At 42.1% G+C, this 19,217-nt stretch overlaps 1 long non-coding RNA gene across 1 annotated transcript; it reads right to left on the reverse strand.

The window, feature by feature from the left end:
• Nucleotides 1–3,023: 3,023 nt before the first annotated feature.
• LOC128636174 (uncharacterized) lies at nucleotides 3,024–8,698 on the reverse strand. Its single transcript, XR_008398680.1, has 2 exons — nucleotides 7,848–8,698; nucleotides 3,024–3,759 (listed from the first exon to the last, which is right to left on the reverse strand). It is a non-coding gene; the product is annotated as an uncharacterized LOC128636174 (long non-coding RNA).
• Between the last annotated feature and the right edge of the window lie 10,519 nt (nucleotides 8,699–19,217).

Genomic DNA, 19,217 nt, shown 5'->3' on the forward strand with positions numbered 1-19,217 from the left:
TCTTAATTGTCTATTTAAACTTGGAAATGTTGTAAAGGTAGTAACATACACACACACACAGACACACTCATACACTGAAACACACAAACACACTCACACATAAGGATTCACATATAGACACTCTAGCAGACACGCAAAGAAACCCACTCAGACACAGAAACCCAAACAGACACTTAGCACTTGTTTACATTGACCTGACAAGTAATGAGGTAAACTACAGTTTTGTAAAAATAGGAGATTTAGAAAACAAAATATGGAGTTCTGATTATCTTTTTGTAAAGGAAGATGACAACTAAATTATGACAACAGCATGCAGTGGCTGAAAGGAAGGGCCCTGAACTGCCTAAACAATAATTTAAAGGTTAAATGGTGGAGTGGTTACTTCCGGAAAGGTCTTGTTAGTCTCAAACTCTGTTGAAAGATGTGAATAATTAGTAGTAAGGTCAAAATGTCCTAAAAAGGAACAGACAATGGACACACACACACAAACTCGAACTTGCACATACACCCAAGGAAACACCGACAGAGACAGCCTCAGAAAACATACAAAGACATATACACACATACACACACAGAGACACCCACAGAAAACACACAAAGACATACACACACACACACACACACACAGAGAGACAACCACATGAAAAACACAAGAAAGACATACATACACATACTCTCACTGAGACATCCACAGAAAACACACAAAGACATACACACACCCTCACAGAGACACCCACAGAAAACACAGACATACATACATACATACACACACACACCCTCACAGAAACACCCATAGAAAAAGCTCAAAGACATATGCACACACCCTCACAGACATCCACAGAAAATGCACAAAGACATACACACCCACCCTCACAGAGTGACCCACAGATAAAAAATACATACACATAGAGACACAAACCAAAGACATAAACACAGACACCCACAGAAACACTCACAGGAGGAAACATTTATGCACCTTGCATCCCCTAAATCAACAGTGTGTGACATGCATGATAAAAAAAAATGCCGAAATTAAGAGATCACTTTTTAAAGAATCATATTTGTAAATGTGCAAACAAAAATAATTCTGTGAATTCAAAATTGTACATTAATGAGCTGAGTAGATGGCTAGATGAAGAAAAGTACCTTTAAAAGGTTGACATATGTTTGTTTGTTTTTTTCCCATTTTCCCCAACCAAGAGCACCACTTCAAATATAGTGTACAAATGTTCCCATCTGTCAGCTGTACTTATGGATTTTGAAAATGCTGTACTCTATATGGTCTTGGTGGGACCATAAGCTGTGGTACTCATACCATTAGATCTGGTTAAATGCAGGATTTAGGCTTGTTGGTATGTATTTCAAAACTAAGTCAGCTGTAGTGTAAACTGAACAGTTTTAAGTTAACCTGTCTCATTTGAAACACTGAGCACTGCAGATGTAAAAATCTTAGATAAAATGCCTCCTTGCATCTGGAAAGTCCTTGCATAAAGGGGCAGTAAACTGGAATGTAATATATATATATATATATATATATATATATATATATATATATATATATATAAAATGCATATCTGCCAAAAGGGCATCTACCATTTGTGTATTGAGGAGGAAACATTTCTGCATGGTTTTAAATATAGAATTTTTACAGCATTGTCAAATAATCATAAATACACTGCTGCTAAAAAAATGTGTTTTTATGGACCCCTAGCCCCACCATACAACTACTACCACACTGAAGTTACAATCCAAAATTGCACAAAGAAATAAAAAACATTTGCTAAGTAAGTCCTACCTCCTCTTCAAATGAAAGTGATCTGCCGTCTGACTCAGGCACACACTGTACAAAGTGCCAAGTCTGTCTCACACTGAGCATAGTGGTTTAGTGCACACTAAGAAATCCTCTCAAATGCTAATACTTTACTCCTTGTAATAACATTTCCCATGCTCAATTAGCACTCTCCTGTAGTACCCACTGGTGGCTGCCAAAATAAAAAAATTTTTTTTTTTTTTTTTTTTAGTTTTTGCCTCATGGGACCCCCTTGGCTCATTGGGCCCCTGACAGGAGTCACCCCTGTCACCCCCTGATGGCGGCCCTGCGTAGCGCTAATTTTGAAAAAAAAATGGTTTGGAAATAGCAAAGTGCTACTTGTATTTATTTCCCTATAACTTACAAAAAAAGCAAAGAACATGTAAACATTGGGTATTTCTAAACTCAGGACAAAATTTAGAAACTATTTAGCATAGGAGTTTTTTTGGTGGTTGTAGATGTGGAACAGATTTTGGGGGTCAAAGTTAGAAAAAGTGTGTTTTTTTCCATTTTTTCCTCATATTTTATAATTATTTTTATAGTAAATTATAAGATATGATAAAAATAATGGTATCTTTAGAAAGTCCATTTAGTGGTGAGAGAAATGGTATATAATATGTGTGGGTACAGTAAATGAGTAAGAGGAAAATTACAGCTAAACACAAACACCACAGAAATGCAAAAATAGCCTTGGTCCCAGACGGTCAACAAATGGAAAAGTGATCTGGTCACAAAGGGGTTAAACAGGTCATCACTTTAGCTCCCCAACAGCAAGGTACAGCTAGGTGTGCCACAATTACTGCAAAAAAAATATTGCCCAAGCTAATTTGCATAACTAATTATACAGATAAACTCAGAAAATAAAGTTGGGTCGATTTTAAATGATCATGTTCAAAAATAAATTCAAGCGCACTTAGGCGAAGTTCAGCCATATTTACTTTTCATTATCTATATTGCCTTAAACCTTTATTGCCCATTCTCAGTAGAAGACTTTTGCTGAAAAAATCAGGTGACAGTAGAACTTAAGTTCTGTAATGACAGCTCTTTTATCCAGCTGCAGGCAGTGGCTTCACTGAGGATTTCAAAGTGCTCATTTATCAAGAAAATACCAAGAAGCGATAGCAAGAAGGACACCTTTGCTTATAGACAAGGTATGGTCTCATGATCCTTACCTTGAAGGTACAGTAGTAAAAATTAAGACAGACAAGTACAGTTTAATTAAATGGCAAAACTTTAATCAAAGAGAACATTTAGGTTATCCAAACACACCAACACCAGGAAATGTTTGAATTATTGTGTTTATCTACTTTTTATTTTAACACTTTGTGCAATAACAACAGAAGGTTATGATGGGAAAAAAAGAAAAAGCCAACAATAAGCAGCCGCAGCCTGATGTATAGAGGATATGATGGACAGTGACATTATAAACATGTAATTAATAAACGTGTATTCAGGAAAAAGACGAGGGTATAAAAGCTCTCCTCTAGGTCCGCCACACACTATTTTATCTGCATGGCCAGAAGGGTCAGGTCACTGTAGACAATAAAAAAAAGCTTCTTTTTAACATGGTTGAATCAAATTATAAAGAAATATAACATCAGCTTTAACTTCTAAACTATACTGTTAATGTGTATAATTATTAATGCTAATTTATGTCAGTTTGCATGTCCTATATTTTTTCCCATGAAGCTGACAGCCCTACTTTCCAGATAATTGTGTTTAACGGTAAGTTTTCCACTTGTCGTTGCCGAATGAAGAAGTCCTAGGTGGTAAAGAATAGCTTCAGTTATACCAGCGATTCCCAGAGGGGGTGGTGAGGATACAGAAGGGGGCACTACTAGGTACAAGTGGTGAAAGGGGGGCACTGCTATTACCATGAGGGCTTTTGTAGAAAAGGTGAGGAAGAAGATGCTCGTGCTCCTAGGACCATTTTCATAATTTGTTTTATCCTAAATGGGTAAAGCAAAAACAATTTTATCGCTTTGTATTGCAGTTTTACTATTTGATTTCATGGCTTTTTGTTTAATGATAGTTCAGGTTTCTCAGTCATTGACACTCTATTTAACTGTGTTTGCAGCTGTTTGTATAGGATACTTGCACTGTTTACCAGTTCTGTACATTAGCTTGTATAGGATACTTGCACTGTTTACCAGTTCTGTACATTAGCTTGTATAGGATACTTGCACTGTTTACCAGTTCTGTACATTAGCTTTAATAGGATACTTGCACTGTTTACCAGTTCTACATTAGCTTGTATAGGATACTTGCACTGTTTACCAGTTCTACATTAGCTTGTATAGGATACTTGCACTGTTTACCAGTTCTGTACATTAGCTTGTATAGGATACTTGCACTGTTTACCAGTTCTGTACATTAGCTTGTATAGGATACTTGCACTGTTTACCAGTTCTACATTAGCTTGTATAGGATACTTGCACTGTTTACCAGTTCTACATTAGATTGTATAGGATACTTGCACTGTTTACCAGTTCTACATTAGCTTGTATAGGATACTTGCACTGTTTACCAGTTCTACATTAGCTTGTATAGGATACTTGCACTGTTTACCAGTTCTACATTAGCTTGTATAGGATACTTGCACTGTTTACCAGTTCTGTACATTAGCTTGTATAGGATACTTGCACTGTTTACCAGTTCTGTACATTAGCTTGTATAGGATACTTGCACTGTTTACCAGTTCTGTACATTAGCTTGTATTGTTAACATTATTGGCACAGTTCAGATATACTGTGCAACAAAAGCAATGCTCATATTGATTGCTGCAAGAAACACAACTATATCCTGTTTTACTTGTCTGAGCAGCTTTGTACAGTTGTCTGTCATTGGTTTTCCAGTCTCGTGTTATGAAAAACAACCTGTGTGTTGTACACTAAATAATACATGGGTAAGTAGAATACACTTTACATTGTTTATTGGTGCAGTTGTACAATTATCCTCAAGCAAAGAAATTGACTCATCATATCTGAACATGACAAGACTCCTGTTAAATAATATGAAACCAGACATTGGGAAACTGGTATCCCTTCATGAATTCTTGAAAATATACATTACAAAATACATGTAAAATATATTGAGATAAAGAATTTCACTGTCTATTTGTTTGTGTGGTTATATATGAGTTTATATAGGCATACCTCAGCGATATTGTGGGTTCGGTTCCAATCCACCGCAATAAAGCAAATATAGTAATAAAGTGAGTCACACTAAAATATACACACTATACTGTAGTCTATTAAGTGTGCATTATGTCTAAAAAATGTACAAAAATACTTTATTGCTAAAAAATGCTAACAATCATCTGAGCCTTCAGTGAGTCATAATCTTTTTGCTGGTGCTGGTGCTGTGTGTGTGTGTGTGTATATATATATATATATATATATATATATATATATATATACACACAACAACACTCACCAGCCACTTTATTAGGTACACCTTGCTAGTACCGGGTTGGAACCACCTTTTGCCTTCAGAACTGCCTTAATTCTTCGTAGCATAGATTCAACAAGGTGTTGGAAACAATCCTCAGAGATTTTGGTCCATATTGACATGATAGCATCACGCAGTTGCTGCAGATTTGTTGACTGCACATCATCCATAATGCAAATTTCCCATTCCACCACATCCCAAAGGTGGTCTATTGGATTGAGATCTGGTGACTGTGTAGGCCATTGGAGTACGGCGAACTCATTGTCATGTTCAAGAAACCAGTTTGAGATAATTTGAGCTTTGTGATATGGTGCATTATCCTGCTGGAAGTAGCCATCAGAAGATTACACCATTACACCACCACCACCAGCCTGCACTGTTGATACAAGGCAGGATGATCTATGCTTTCATGTTGTTTCCTTTTTTTTATATATATTTTTTAATGCGGTTCAATTAAGGCATACAGGCGATTATATGTCAATACAGAATAAATAAGTACATACAGGCAGTAAATGTCAGTAATCAGTAGACAATAAAAATAAACATAGTTCCAGGCATATAACCAAAGGAAGTTATATACATTACATGTTAATATGACAGATTACAGTTGTAGTATACACATTATTTGCCAGACAAACTATAAACCCACTATATGACACATGGGGCCACTCTTGAACCTCTCAAACATTAGGGGACCACTCGGGTCCCAAATGGTGAACCTCTATGGTTTTGACATAATCAATTAAAGATATATTTCAAATACTCAACTATATACAGTCATGCTTGAATCTTCTGGACTATCAGGAGGTTAGGGAGCTAGTCTTTACAACTATCCGAAGTATGTGGGGTTTTTTGGGGGATACTAAATTATAATAATATACTCTTAATCTATAAGGGTTAATCCCACAGTGCTTAAAATCAGACATCACCATAAATCACTTGGTCTCCATATAAACTCGTACAGCACCCCTAAGGATATATATTTTTTTCACCTAGAAGGGACCCATAATGCTATTTATATGTGATGCAAAACTAAGCAAAGGGTAGCTGAGCTGGAGTAGTCCTCAGTAAGATATGTACAAACAAATGAAAGGAGTATATTAAAAAGGTATTAGCAGGTGTCGATGATTAGAAAGGCATGCTGGGACGACACCTTAAATTACAAGGCATGGCCCGCTCAATCATAGCACAGATGATTTATATAATGAGGCCTTGGGGCTTATAATGTAGCCTTATTTAGTGATGTTGGGTGTGATGGTGGCAATAAATTAAGTAGGTATTATACACATCCCATCTCTATAATACAATATCTGCTACACTAAGAGCTTTAACGTAGTGATGATAGCTAAACATCTAGCCACGCCCGCACTGTCCTGGCCCTAGACAGCCAGTCAATGGCCAAATGTATTTATATGTAGGTGGCCATCTATAGCTTACAATTGTATAGAAGATTGAGTTGTATTCCTAAAAAAGGAAGACACACAGTATAGGAGTGTAGAGTTTTAACAAATCTCACGTCCCAAACATTCAAAATAACAAGTCTCCCCAATCTATCCTTAAATAATCAGACTCAGGGCCAATTTCTACATAATAAACTAATATATAAAAGCAGCTTATACACAAAATTGCTAGATAACTATGAAATTAAAGGGAAATTCCAGTCAAAATATAAATGCACATAGATTTATTGCATCTTTGAATAGAAAAATATTTGCAATATACTTGTATTGGCAAAAATGCTTCTATTAAGGGTTATCACTGTTTTAGTGTTAACATTTTTTTCTGCATGTGCATGTGAAGCATAGCTAGATATTCTCACTGCACCCACATTTTAAATAATGCAGCTGCTCAGATTATCAGTGGGGCTTGTATCATGTCAGCAATTAACAAATTGAGTCATTACCAGATGGTACAAGCACCATAGGCTCTCCGAATAATTGTTTTGTTTAAAATGCTGGTGCACGGTGCATACTTAAATACACTTTTGAAACAGCTATAGCTTTTATTAGAAGCATTTTTGCTAACACATGTATATTACAAAATTGCTTATGTTCAATACAGAAATGCACCCATGTGGTTTCCAATTTTGGCAGGAATATCCCTTTAAATAGTTGTACATGCTCTTTCGGAGTTTCATGACTCCGAGGGATTGGTACTCCTTAGTGCTCATTCAATCAAATGAAGAGATAAAACTATATGAGAGATTGCACTAGGATATATTGTTTGCTACTCTTTGTTCACTCATGTTCTGATGTATCTAAAGATGTTATATAATTGGAAAATAATAAAAATTATTTCAACTAAATAGTTGTACATGTCTCAAAACCAAATAAACTAACATACTTGGTAAACATATTTCAGTCTGCTTACAAAGAATCATCACAGTTAAACATCATGCATAAACGTGAAACTCAGAGTATGGGGAAGAAGAAAACTGTTGGTATTACACTAAATTAGATCTGTTGTTTAGTGCGTTAACCCAATTAGGTAAAATAAAAAAATGTAGTTTAACCTACTCCGGTTTTGCCAGGCATCCATTCTGCTTGTTGGTGAATTGTCCTCAATTGTTTGAAAGAGCTAAACTTACACTGTCCTTCGTTTACGGTCTCATCATCGCGACTCTCGGCAGCATCGTGTTCAAATGAGAAGTGGCTGCATACTCTTTATAGCCGTTCTGATATAACATGAGGGTTTACCTCATGTGTAGAGATGTCGACCGCTGCTTTGTGAGTTTGATTGACAGCATTAGTAGGCCATACTAGCGCAAAACATGATGAGGTCTCGCTTAGCTCCAATCTATTATACAGAGATTGATGATCTTCAGAAACTCTCTCCTTGTGATGCTTGTTTATTAATGGCAAACTACGGCATTGCTTAGAGGGTGTATAATATATGGGCTGTCCCACATCTGTTAAGTTAGCTTCAGCCTTAGGAATTTCCACGGTCTCTCTCTGTATCTCAGGTTCTCCATTGCATAACCATGTGGCGGCCAGCTGTCTCTCAAGTTGCGAGAAGTGCTCATTCAAAAGGTTACATATCTTCTCCATTGGATAACTGTACTAGGCTCAATTATTTTAACATAAAGTTATATTCACTTCAGTAATATACGTGAGTCTGTTTACCCTGATTTACGGGGGGGGGTTGAATCCCTGCAGAGAGGCTGCCGCCCGAGATTTCAACTGCCCAGATCTGGGTCTAATGTTCATAGACTCTGCAAATTTTAGTACAGTTCTTTGATGTATGACTCAAACTTTTGCGGTATGAGACTGATGGTTATAGATTTTGCAGAATAGCTGCGATAATCAGTAGATTGAGCAGATCACATTAGGAGCCACAAATATTGCGACCATCCATGGCCGCCGCCTAGGCACGCCCATGCTTTCATGTTGTTTATGCCAAATTCTGACCCTACCATCTGAATGTTGCCGCTGAAATCGAGACTCATCAGACCAGGCAACGTCTTTCCAAACTTCTATTGTCCAATTTTGGTGAGCCTGTGTGAATTATAGCCTCAGTTTCCTGTTCTTAGCTGACAGGAATGGCACCTGATGTGGTCTTCTGCTGCTGTAGCCCATCTGCTTCAAGGTTCGATGTGTTGTGCGTTCAGAGATGTATTCTGCATACCTTGGTTGTAACAAGTGGTTATTTGAGTTACTGTGGCCTTTCAATCATCTCAAACCAGTCTGCACATTCTCTTCTGACCTCTGACGTCAACATCAGCAGTTTTTGAAATACTCAGACCAGCCCATCTGGCACCAACAACCATGCCACGTTCAAAGTCACTTAAATCCCCTTTCTTCCCCATTCTGATGCTCGGTTTGAACTTCAGCAAGTCGACTTCACCACATCTAAGTGCCTAAATGCATTGAGGTGCTGCCATGTGATTGGCTGATTAGCAATTTGAGCACCTTTAGGATGTGGTGGAACAGGAGATTCGCATCATGAATGTGCACCCGACAAATCTGCAGCAACTGCGTGATGCTATCATGTCAATATGGAACAAATTGTCTGAGGAATGTTTCCAACACCTTGTTGAATCTATGCCACAAAGAATTATGGAAGTGGAGGGCCCTCTAGTGGGCCTGTAGCAAAATTAAGGGAAAAATGACTTGCAGTCTGGATGGTTCTAGGTTGCTACAATGTTGCATGTAAGGGGGCGGGTGTTTCTACTCACCTCTAAAGGTTCTTGTTGCAGTAGATCCGGCCTCTTTGTTCCTGCGTCCAGACTTCAAGAAGAGCTTTTTCCAGACTTTGAGAGAAGCTTTGGTCCAGTGTTTTTCTTAAGCAGGATGAAGCGTGCAAAGAGGAAGTCTGTCCCACCGAAGAGATATGCAGCGGTGGTGAAAGAGGTTCTGGGGATGCGAAGTCCTGCAAGAGACATGGAAGAATCAGGTTCTGAGGGAGTTATACCTCCTACCTCCAGGGCTAGAATCTTTACTAAGTCAGTGTCAGGATCCAGGCCCACAGCTAGGAGGGGTCTGGGTATCCAGGGGAGGGTAGTGAGTCAGGGTGCTCAGCAGGGGCCTAGCATGCAGGATTCCCCATGCCCCAGGCTTGCTAGAGGTTCCCTTTCTACAGGGTGGTCAGGCTTCAGGAGTCGCTAGGCCCACCGGTAAGGAGATAGCTCCGGTGGGCCCCGCGACTACTCTTATTCACATACAGCAACCAGCAGTTAGTACTGCGGTTGCTCAAGTTACCCCCAATGTAGGTCCGGATGGCGATGTAGCTCCTAGTGTGGCAGTGCCAGACCCAGCAGCGGAGGTTTGGTTGGCCACTTGCCAACAACTGAGGGCGTTACCACCTGGGGCCTTAGCTTTCATAGCCGCATTGGCCCAGTCCCTGGCAGCAGTGATGTCCCCGGGTGTGGTTGGGGCGTGCGGTGGCAGTACAGAGGTGGGGGGAGGTACTGGTGCATACTGCAGGCCTCCATCCACTAGACCGCGTTGCACGTCCCTGGCTGGCTCCGCCCCCTTGTTCGATACGTCAGGCGCTACCTCCCCTTGTGACTCGTCCAGTGGGGAGGGGTCGGTGAGTCGCGCTCTTAAGGGCGTGACTGTAGCACGGAGGGTGGCGTCACATGGGGACACCTACCCTTGTTTAGTTAATTCTCTTTATGGGCATTTGAAGTTAAAAGTGGTGAAAAGGATTCAAGATGGACGCTATGTAAACACCTGAGGCTTGCAGGGCAAAATAAAGGGCGGCGGATGGCACTGGCCCTAAGAAATTGCAGAGGCCAGAATCCAACAAGGAATGGCAAAGGTGTTTCAGGGTGCTGGCAACTTGCTATTTAGATAAGTGGCAGACACAAGGGCACAACCTGTTTAAATATGAGGAACGATTGACGATGTTCACGCTAGGTTTAAGGATGGCGTATGGCGGGAGTATGACATGGCCTTCCGCAGAAAGATGGTAGGGAACCCTCTGCTTCATTTTGGGACTCAGGATCTGCACCTGTGGTCCAAATTGGTCTCACGCTGGTTCGGCTCACCCGGGTCCTCATACTAAGAGACGGGGGGCGGGAGTGTTGGAAGTTCCAGGACAAGCAGTGTGAAAGAGGGGCGAGTTGCTCCTTTTGTCACATCTGCAAGTTCTGCAACGGACCACACCAAGGGGTCGAATGTAATAAGAAAAGAGAGTCCGGGACGGAGAGACAGTTCTCAAAAGGGGGTCCTGGAAACAAGGGCGCCAATGCCCCTTAAGCTGGAGGCCATGGCCATCTGGCTGTCGCATTACCGGACAAGACTGTGGCTGGACTTCTCAGACAAGGGTTGGATGAAGTGTTTAGGATCCCAGTATTGGGCCAGGTGGTAGGTTCCATGGTGCATAGGAATTTAAAATCGGCCTATGAATTTCCGGGGGTGGTTAGGGACAGATTTGCCAAGGAATTATTATAGGGCAGGGTGGCTGGCCCGTTCGTGGTTAAGCCAATACTTGATTTGGTAGTGTCCCCTTTGGGGGTTGTGCTGAAGAAAGACACGGGCAAGTTCAGGTTAATTCATCACCTGTCATACCCTAAAGGGGTGTCGTGAACGATACCATTGACACCAAGCTCAGCTCGGTATCATTTGACGCGACCCTAGCGCTGGTTATGGGTTAGGGAACAAGAGCTTTGATAGCCAAGCTGGACATAGAATCAGCTTTCAGGCTGCTCCCCTTGCATCCGTCTGCGTTTAGGCTGATGGGCATGAAGTTCGAAGGCGATTTATATGTCGATCGATGCTTGCCCATGGGGTGCTCTCTGTCATGCGCTCTATTTGAGAATTTTAGCACGTTTCTGCACTGGGTAGTGCAGAAGGCGTCTGGTGGTGGGGCCGTGGCCCACTACTTGGACGATTTCCTACTAGTAGGACGTGCAGACTCAGCAAAATGCGAGAACCTGATGGAGATCATGCACGACATGATGGGTAGGTTTGGGGTCCCTTTGGCAGCAGACAAGATGCAGGGCCTAGGGGTAGGGCCAGGTGGTTCAGAGTGTTGCAGAGCATGGGGGATGACCTTAGTGTGTGGGAGGAATGTCTGAAGAAATTCAACGGCATTTGTTTGTGGCAGGACAGTCCCAGGTCTAACCAGCCGCTGCACTTATTTACTGACGGAGGGTTTGGCTATGGGGCTTACCTGGATGGGGCTTGGAGCGCTGCTCCATGGCCTCGGGACTGGGTATCGGCGGGCCTCACTAAGAATCTGACATTGCTAGAATTGTTCCATATTATAGTGGCAGCCGAGCTGTGGGGTCCGACACTGACTAACAAATCTGTAGTGTTTTGGTCGGATAATATGAGCGTGGTGTACGCCATTAACAGATTATCTGCTTCCTCGCCTAGATTAGTTACATACTTGAGACACTTGGTGTTGCGCTGTCTGCAGCTGAACATATGCTTTGTGGTGTGGCATGTACCGGGAGTGCAAAATGTGATAGCTGACGCTCTGTCTAGGTTTAATTGGAGTTTATTTAGGCAGGCCGCCCCAGCGGCAGAGCAGACAGGCCTAACATGCCCTCCTTTTCTTTGGCAGATTGAGGAGGCTGGGAAACTATTATCCCCCTAATCCAGGCATCCGTGGCTCCTAAAACCTGGAAAACTTATGTGAGTCACTGGAAGGGATGGAAATGTTTTGATGGTCAGCTGGGTTTTGTGGTTCATAAGGCATCTCAAGTACAGGTATTGGAATGGTTGGCGTGGTTGCGCAAGGAACGGATCTCCAAATTAGCGGCACAGAGTAGGTTAGCCGCCATTGCGTTTTTAATAAAACTTTTGGCATTGGGGACTTCTCTGGGTCATTCCTGGTTAGACAAGTGCTGAAGGGGTGGGGCCGGGTGGACCCACGCCCAAAGGACCACAGGGAATCCATCACACTTCTTCGTCTGCGGGGCCTGATGGGGTGCTTGAATGAGGTATGCTCCTCAGAGTTTGAGGTCTTACTATTTCGCACAGCGTTTGCGTTCGCATTCGCAGGAGCCCTTAGGATTGGGGAGTTAGTAGCATTTTCATGCACTGGGGGTGCATGTGGTATACTACGTGAACATGTGCGGCCCGCAGAGAATGGGCTCATGTTTCTTGTACCTAGATCTAAGACTGACCAGACGGGAAAAGGGGCATGGCTGTTCTTGGATAGGTAATACTTAGAGGTTTGCTGTCCGGTGCGGAATTTCGAAGAGTTCCGTAGGGTACGGCCGGAAGGCTCCCCGCAGCTGCTCATCCACGAGGATGGATCATATTTATCTATCTTCCAGTTCTGAAAAGGTCCTCGCAAGAGCGGCGGTGGCAGCAGGTTTGGACCCTACAAAGATAGGGTCTCATTCGTTCCGTATTGGGGCGGCAACGAGTGCTGCTGCAGGCGGTTTGGGGTCGCTCTGGGGTGCATAGCTATTTGCAGTGGTGCTCACTCATCAGCGCTTTTGCTCAGCATTTCATATCATGTCGTTACAGGCAAGAAATCCCCCCACCTCACCTAGGCACTCATTCATTCATTGGGCGGCCATCAGACAAGTGCTGAAGGGGTGGGGCCGGGTGGACCCACGCCCAAAGGACCACAGGGAACCCATCACACTTCTCCGTCTGTGGGACCTGATGGGGTGCTTGAATGAGGTTTGCTCCTCAGACTTTTAGGTTTTACTATTTCGCACGGTGTTTGCGTTCACATTCGCAGGAGTCCTTAGGATTGGGGAGTTAGTAGCATCTTCATGCACTGGGGGTGCGGGTGGTATAGTACGTGAACATGTGCGGCCAGCAGAGAATGGGCTCATGTTGCTTGTACCTAGATCTAAGACTGACCAGGCAGGAAAAGGGGCATGGCTGTTCTTGGATAGGTTAGACTTAGAGGTTTGCTGAACGGTGCAGAATTTCGAAGAGCTCTGTAGGGTGCGGCCAGAAGGCTCCCCGCAGCTGCTCATCCATGAGGATGGATCATATTTATCTATCTTCCAGTTCCGTAAGGTCCTCGCTAGAGCGGTGGTGGTGGCAGGTTTGGACCCTACAAAGATAGGGTCTCATTCATTCTGTATTGGGGACGGTTCTTCTAGCAAATATATAAAGCGGTTAGGGTGTTGGAATATTCGCCCATTGCTGGGAGAACAAATGAAGGGATGGGAGTCCAGCGGGTTGGACCCACTCTGCTAGTTAAATGGGGATTTGGGGTCGCTCTAGGGTGCATAGCTATTTGCAGTGGTGCGCACTCATCAGCGTTTTGCTCAGCATTTGATATCATGTCCTTACAGGCAAGAATTCCCCCCCACCTCGCGTTTGGATAGTGGGGCACTCATTCATTCATTGGGCGGCCATCAGGGCACTGCGTCTACCGGATGGGCAGCAGCTGGGATTTCCTGCGTCGAGAGCCAACATTCGTTGGCTAGGCCGAAGGGGGTTGTCTTGGGATGAGTTGCCAGCCCTCCTCCAGGATGCTCACAGGAGGTGGGTGAAACCTCACATTGTGGGGGGCAATGACTTAGGGGCGGTCCCAGCATTGGACCTGATAAGAAAGATGGTCTCTGACTTGAGGTGGGTGTATTCTTGGCTCCAAGGTGTGCAAGTTGGTTGGTCCAACGTGGTTGCACGGCTGCGTTGGAGATATATTGTGACACAAAGGGCAGCATAAAATGCTAAGAAAAAAGTCAATCGAGAGGTGGGGAGAGGGGTCACGGCCTTAGGCGGCTTTTTCATCAGGCATGACTCTATTACGGCCGACAATAAGGCTGCTGACATTTTTCTGTCCATTTAAGGCGGTGGAAGGAATGTGAAGTGGAGGTAATCGAGCGTTGTATGACCTTGAGGAGAGTTGGGTGTGGCCCCTAGAGGGAGTGTCTGTGAGACAAGGGCACTAGCGGGGATCTGTCAGGTGATGAAATTGGCACAGACTTGTCTAAAGCAAGAAGCACATAGATTGCCTTATGGGATGAATACTATACTAGTGCAGCAGGCAGACATTTTGCACTGCAGTTCCTTCCCATGCTTCTGGTAAAGAGAACCTAAATCCGGATTTGTATTAGCACATTCCATGGTAACAAGGGGAAATGTAGGAAGAGCAAGGTCTGTCAAGAACGCTCACAGTGGGACAGTTAACATTAAAGGGGCAGTCTAGGCCCAATACATATTCTTTATTACTTATTGTTACATACCAGACAAGCATCTTGCAACGGCTTCCAAATCTATAAACTTGTAAGAAGTACTTGAAACTTTTAAATCGTTTTTTTTAGCAGCTCAAAATGGCCGCCAAGCTCTTCCCAAAATTTTCTTCTTGTCCAGTTAGCTGTTTTCTTGTATGACAGTTTAGCAGTGTACATTTAATATTTTTTAGTTAGCTATTTCAATTTGCACATATCATCGTGTAAGAGTAGGAAAATGTATTTAAGGTAGGCCTTTATTGGATCTTAACATACCAAAATATACATGGAATAGGTAGGCGGAGCTTGGCAGCCATTTTCGGTTCCAAACAAATGATGAATATTTAAATGTTTCATGTACTTATTACAAGCTTATAGATGTGGGACTGGTTGCAGGATGCTTCTCTGGCATACAACAATACATAATCAAAATTAGGTATTGGGTCTAGAGACTGTCCCTTTAAATTGATAAAGAAAATGGAAGCAACAGTTCAGGGCCGGATTGGGCCGCCGGGATACCGGGAAAAATCCCGGTGGGCCAGGCTGGACTGGGCCGGCAGCTGCACAGAGTGACATGGACACTGCAGCCTGGAGATATCAACAACAGTTGAGCACAGGCAGTGCCCGCGCCGCAAAACACAGACAGTACCCAGTCTGGCCGCTGGGAGCGCTGCTCCCGTTTCCTGGTTGAGCTCTCAGGCTTCAGGGTCAGTCCAGACTCTTCCGGTTCCTGCAACTTTTACTGTCACGGACTGTGAGTCCGACATTCACCTGGAGTGAGTGGACCGTGATGGGACTCCCTTGATGTCGACTCGCAGTGCGGGGGGCAGAGACACCAGCGAGCTGTTTCTGGTGGTGCGGAGTTGATTATATCCGTGAGGAGTCCGACGTAGCCGTAGGTAACCTGCAACTGCCGATCAGGTGCATGCTGTAATGCAAGTGACTGTAGTAGATTGTGAGACAGTCTGAGAGAAAAAATGTACAATGCAAAAGAGAATGAAAGACAGTAAGACTGTGAGAGTTTAAAATAATGGAAGAGACCACAACAGAGCATGGGAGATTTACCAGACTAATGCAGTGTAAAAAGTGTGACGATGCAACAGACTGAAAGAGTTCAGTGAGCAAAAGCTTTAATTAGAATGTTATTTTGTAGAGAAGATGCCCTAACATAACTTTACAAAACTTTATTAAGATCCTTAGGAGAACCAAGGAATGTTTGACTTGAGATTTCTTTGAAATCTTAGTGTATCTAAGTTTGCGATACTGTGGGAGAACAAACTACTTGACACAGCTCAGGAGACACAATGAGAATTATGGGCAACATCTGGTATAAGATGTGTGGTGTTGAGATGTATGTAGAGGCAACTGGGAAGATTGAGGCACCATGTATATTCCACCAGACCACAAGAATGTTTTAATTTGTAATGCACATAGGGACTGTATCCTTTCACAAGTAGATTTTTTTGGGGGCGGAGAGGAGGGAGTTTTTATTATGATATACTGTAGATTAGTGTTTTATTTCTAAAAGTGGTTACATTTAAATGGTTTAGTTGACAAAAAAGTGAAATACTACTCTATATATGATTGACAATGCCACTGTTCTATATGTTACTGACAGGGACTGTGTCAGGAAGGAAGGTGTTAATTACTAAGGAGGGGGCGTGGCTGGGTTGGAGGGGCGTGGCTGGGCCGGAGGGGCGGGGCTGGGCCGGTCTATACAAATTTACAGGGCCGGTCTGATTTCCTAGTCCGGCCCTGCAACAGTTCTTTTAAAATCTCCTGTTTCAGTTCTGTCTTTGCATGACGATATAGATAAGATTTGTAGAAGAACCAGTTCATGCCACTGAATGAGCCTCAGGCGCTAACTGCACTGCCTGAGGAAGACTTCTGATGTGTAAAGCACACTGTCCACAGTACTAGAGAAACACATAAAAGTTCAGGGTGAGTGAACGATGTACTGAGATAGAATACACATGACACACTAATTAATGCCTGCGCTAAGCACAAGGCTATCCTACACACTACTTAATCCCTGAAATAAGCATAAGGCTATCGTACACACTAATTAATGCCTGAGCTAAGCACAAGGCTATCCTACACACTACTTAATCCCTGGAATAAGCATAAGGCTATCCTACACACTAATTAATGCCTGGGATGAGCACAAGGCTATTGTACACACTAATTAATACCTGAGATAAGTATAAGGCTCTCCTACACACTAATTAATGCCTGAGCTAAGCACAAGGCTATCCTACATACTACTTAATGCCTGAGCTAAGCACAAGACTATCCAACACACTACTTAATGCCTGGAATAAGCATAAGGCTATCCTACACACTAATTAAGGCATGGGATGAGCACAAGGTTATCCTACACACTAATTAATGCCAGGGATAAGCATAAGGCTATCCAACATACTAATTAATGCCTGGGATTAGCACAAGGCTATCATACACACTAATTAATGCCTGGGATGAGCACAAGGCTATCTTATGCACTGATTAATACCTGAGATAAACATAAGGCTATCCTACACACTAATTAATGCCTAGGATAAGCACAAGGCTATCCTACACACTACTTAATGCCTGGGATGAGCACAAGGCTATTCTACACACTAATTAATACCTGGGATGAGCATAAGGCTATCATACACACTGATTATTACCGGAGATAAGCATTAGGCTATCCTACACACTAATTAATGTCTGGGATGAGCACAAGGCTATCCTACACACTAATTAATACCTGGGATAAGCATAATGCTATCCTACATACTAATTAATAACTGTAATAAGCATAAGACTATACTACAAACTACTTAATAACTTGGATAAGGCTATCCTACATACTAATTATAGACTGGGATAAGCACACAGCTATCCTACATACTAATTAATGCCTGGGATGAGACAAGGCTATCCTACACACTAATAAATGCCTGGGATGAGCACAAGGCTATCCTACAGACTAATTAATGCCTGGGATAAGGACAAGGCTATCTTACACACTAATTAATGCTTGTTATAACCACAAAGCTATCCTACACACTAATTAATACCTGGAATAAGCACAAGACTATCCTACACACTTATTAATACCTGGGATAAGCATAATGCTATCCTACATACTAATTAAAGACTGGGATAAGCACAAGGCTATCCTACACACTAATTAATACCTGGGATAAGCATAATGCTATCCTACATACTAATTAATAACTGTGATAAGCATAAGACTATCCTACATACTAATTACTGGGTTAAGCATAAGGCTATCATACATACTAATTAAAGACTGTGATAAGCACAAAGCTATCCTACACACTAATTTTTGCCTGGGATGAGCATAAGACTACCCTACATACTAATTAATGCCTAAGCTAAGCACAAGGCTATCCTACAAACTACTTAATAACTTGGATAAGGATAAGGCTATTCTACATACTAATTAAAGACTGGGATAACCACAAGGCTATCCTACACACTAATTAATGCCTGGGTTGAGACAAGGCTATCCTACACACTAATTAATGCCTGGGATGAGCACAAGGCTATCCTACACACTAATTAATGCCTGGGATAAGGACAAGGCTATCCTACACACTAACTAATGCTTGTTATAAGCACAAAGCTATCCTACACACTAATTAATACATGGAATAAGCACAAGACTATCCTACACACTTATTAATACCTGGGATAAGCATAATGCTATCCTACATACTAATTAAAGACTGGGATAAGCACAAGGCTATCCTACACACTAATTAATACCTGGGATAAGCATAATGCTATCCTACATACTAATTAATAACTGTGATAAGCATAAGACTATCCTACATACTAATTAAATACTGGGTTAAGCATAAGGCTATCCTACATACTAATTAAAGACTGTGATAAGCACAAAGCTATCCTACACACTAATTTTTGCCTGGGATGAGCATAAGACTACTCTACATACTAATTAATGCCTAAGCTAAGCATAAGGCTATCCTACAAACTACTTAATAACTTGGATAAGGATAAGGCTATTCTACATACTAATTAAAGACTGGGATAAGCACACAGCTATCCTACATACTAATTAATGACTGGGATAAGCACAAGGCTATCCTACACACTAATTAATGCCTGGGATGAGACAAGGCTATCCTACACACTAATTAATGCCTGGGATGAGCACAAGGCTATCCTACAGACTAATTAATGCCTGGGATAAGGACAAGGCTATCCTACACACTAATTAATGCTTGTGATAAGCACAAAGCTATCCTACACACTAATTAATACCTGGAATAAGCACAAGACTATCCTACTTATTATTATTATTATTATTATCGGTTATTTGTAGAG

This window comes from Bombina bombina, chromosome 1, assembly GCF_027579735.1.
Source record: "Bombina bombina isolate aBomBom1 chromosome 1, aBomBom1.pri, whole genome shotgun sequence".
NCBI classification, from domain to species: Eukaryota; Metazoa; Chordata; class Amphibia; order Anura; family Bombinatoridae; genus Bombina; species Bombina bombina.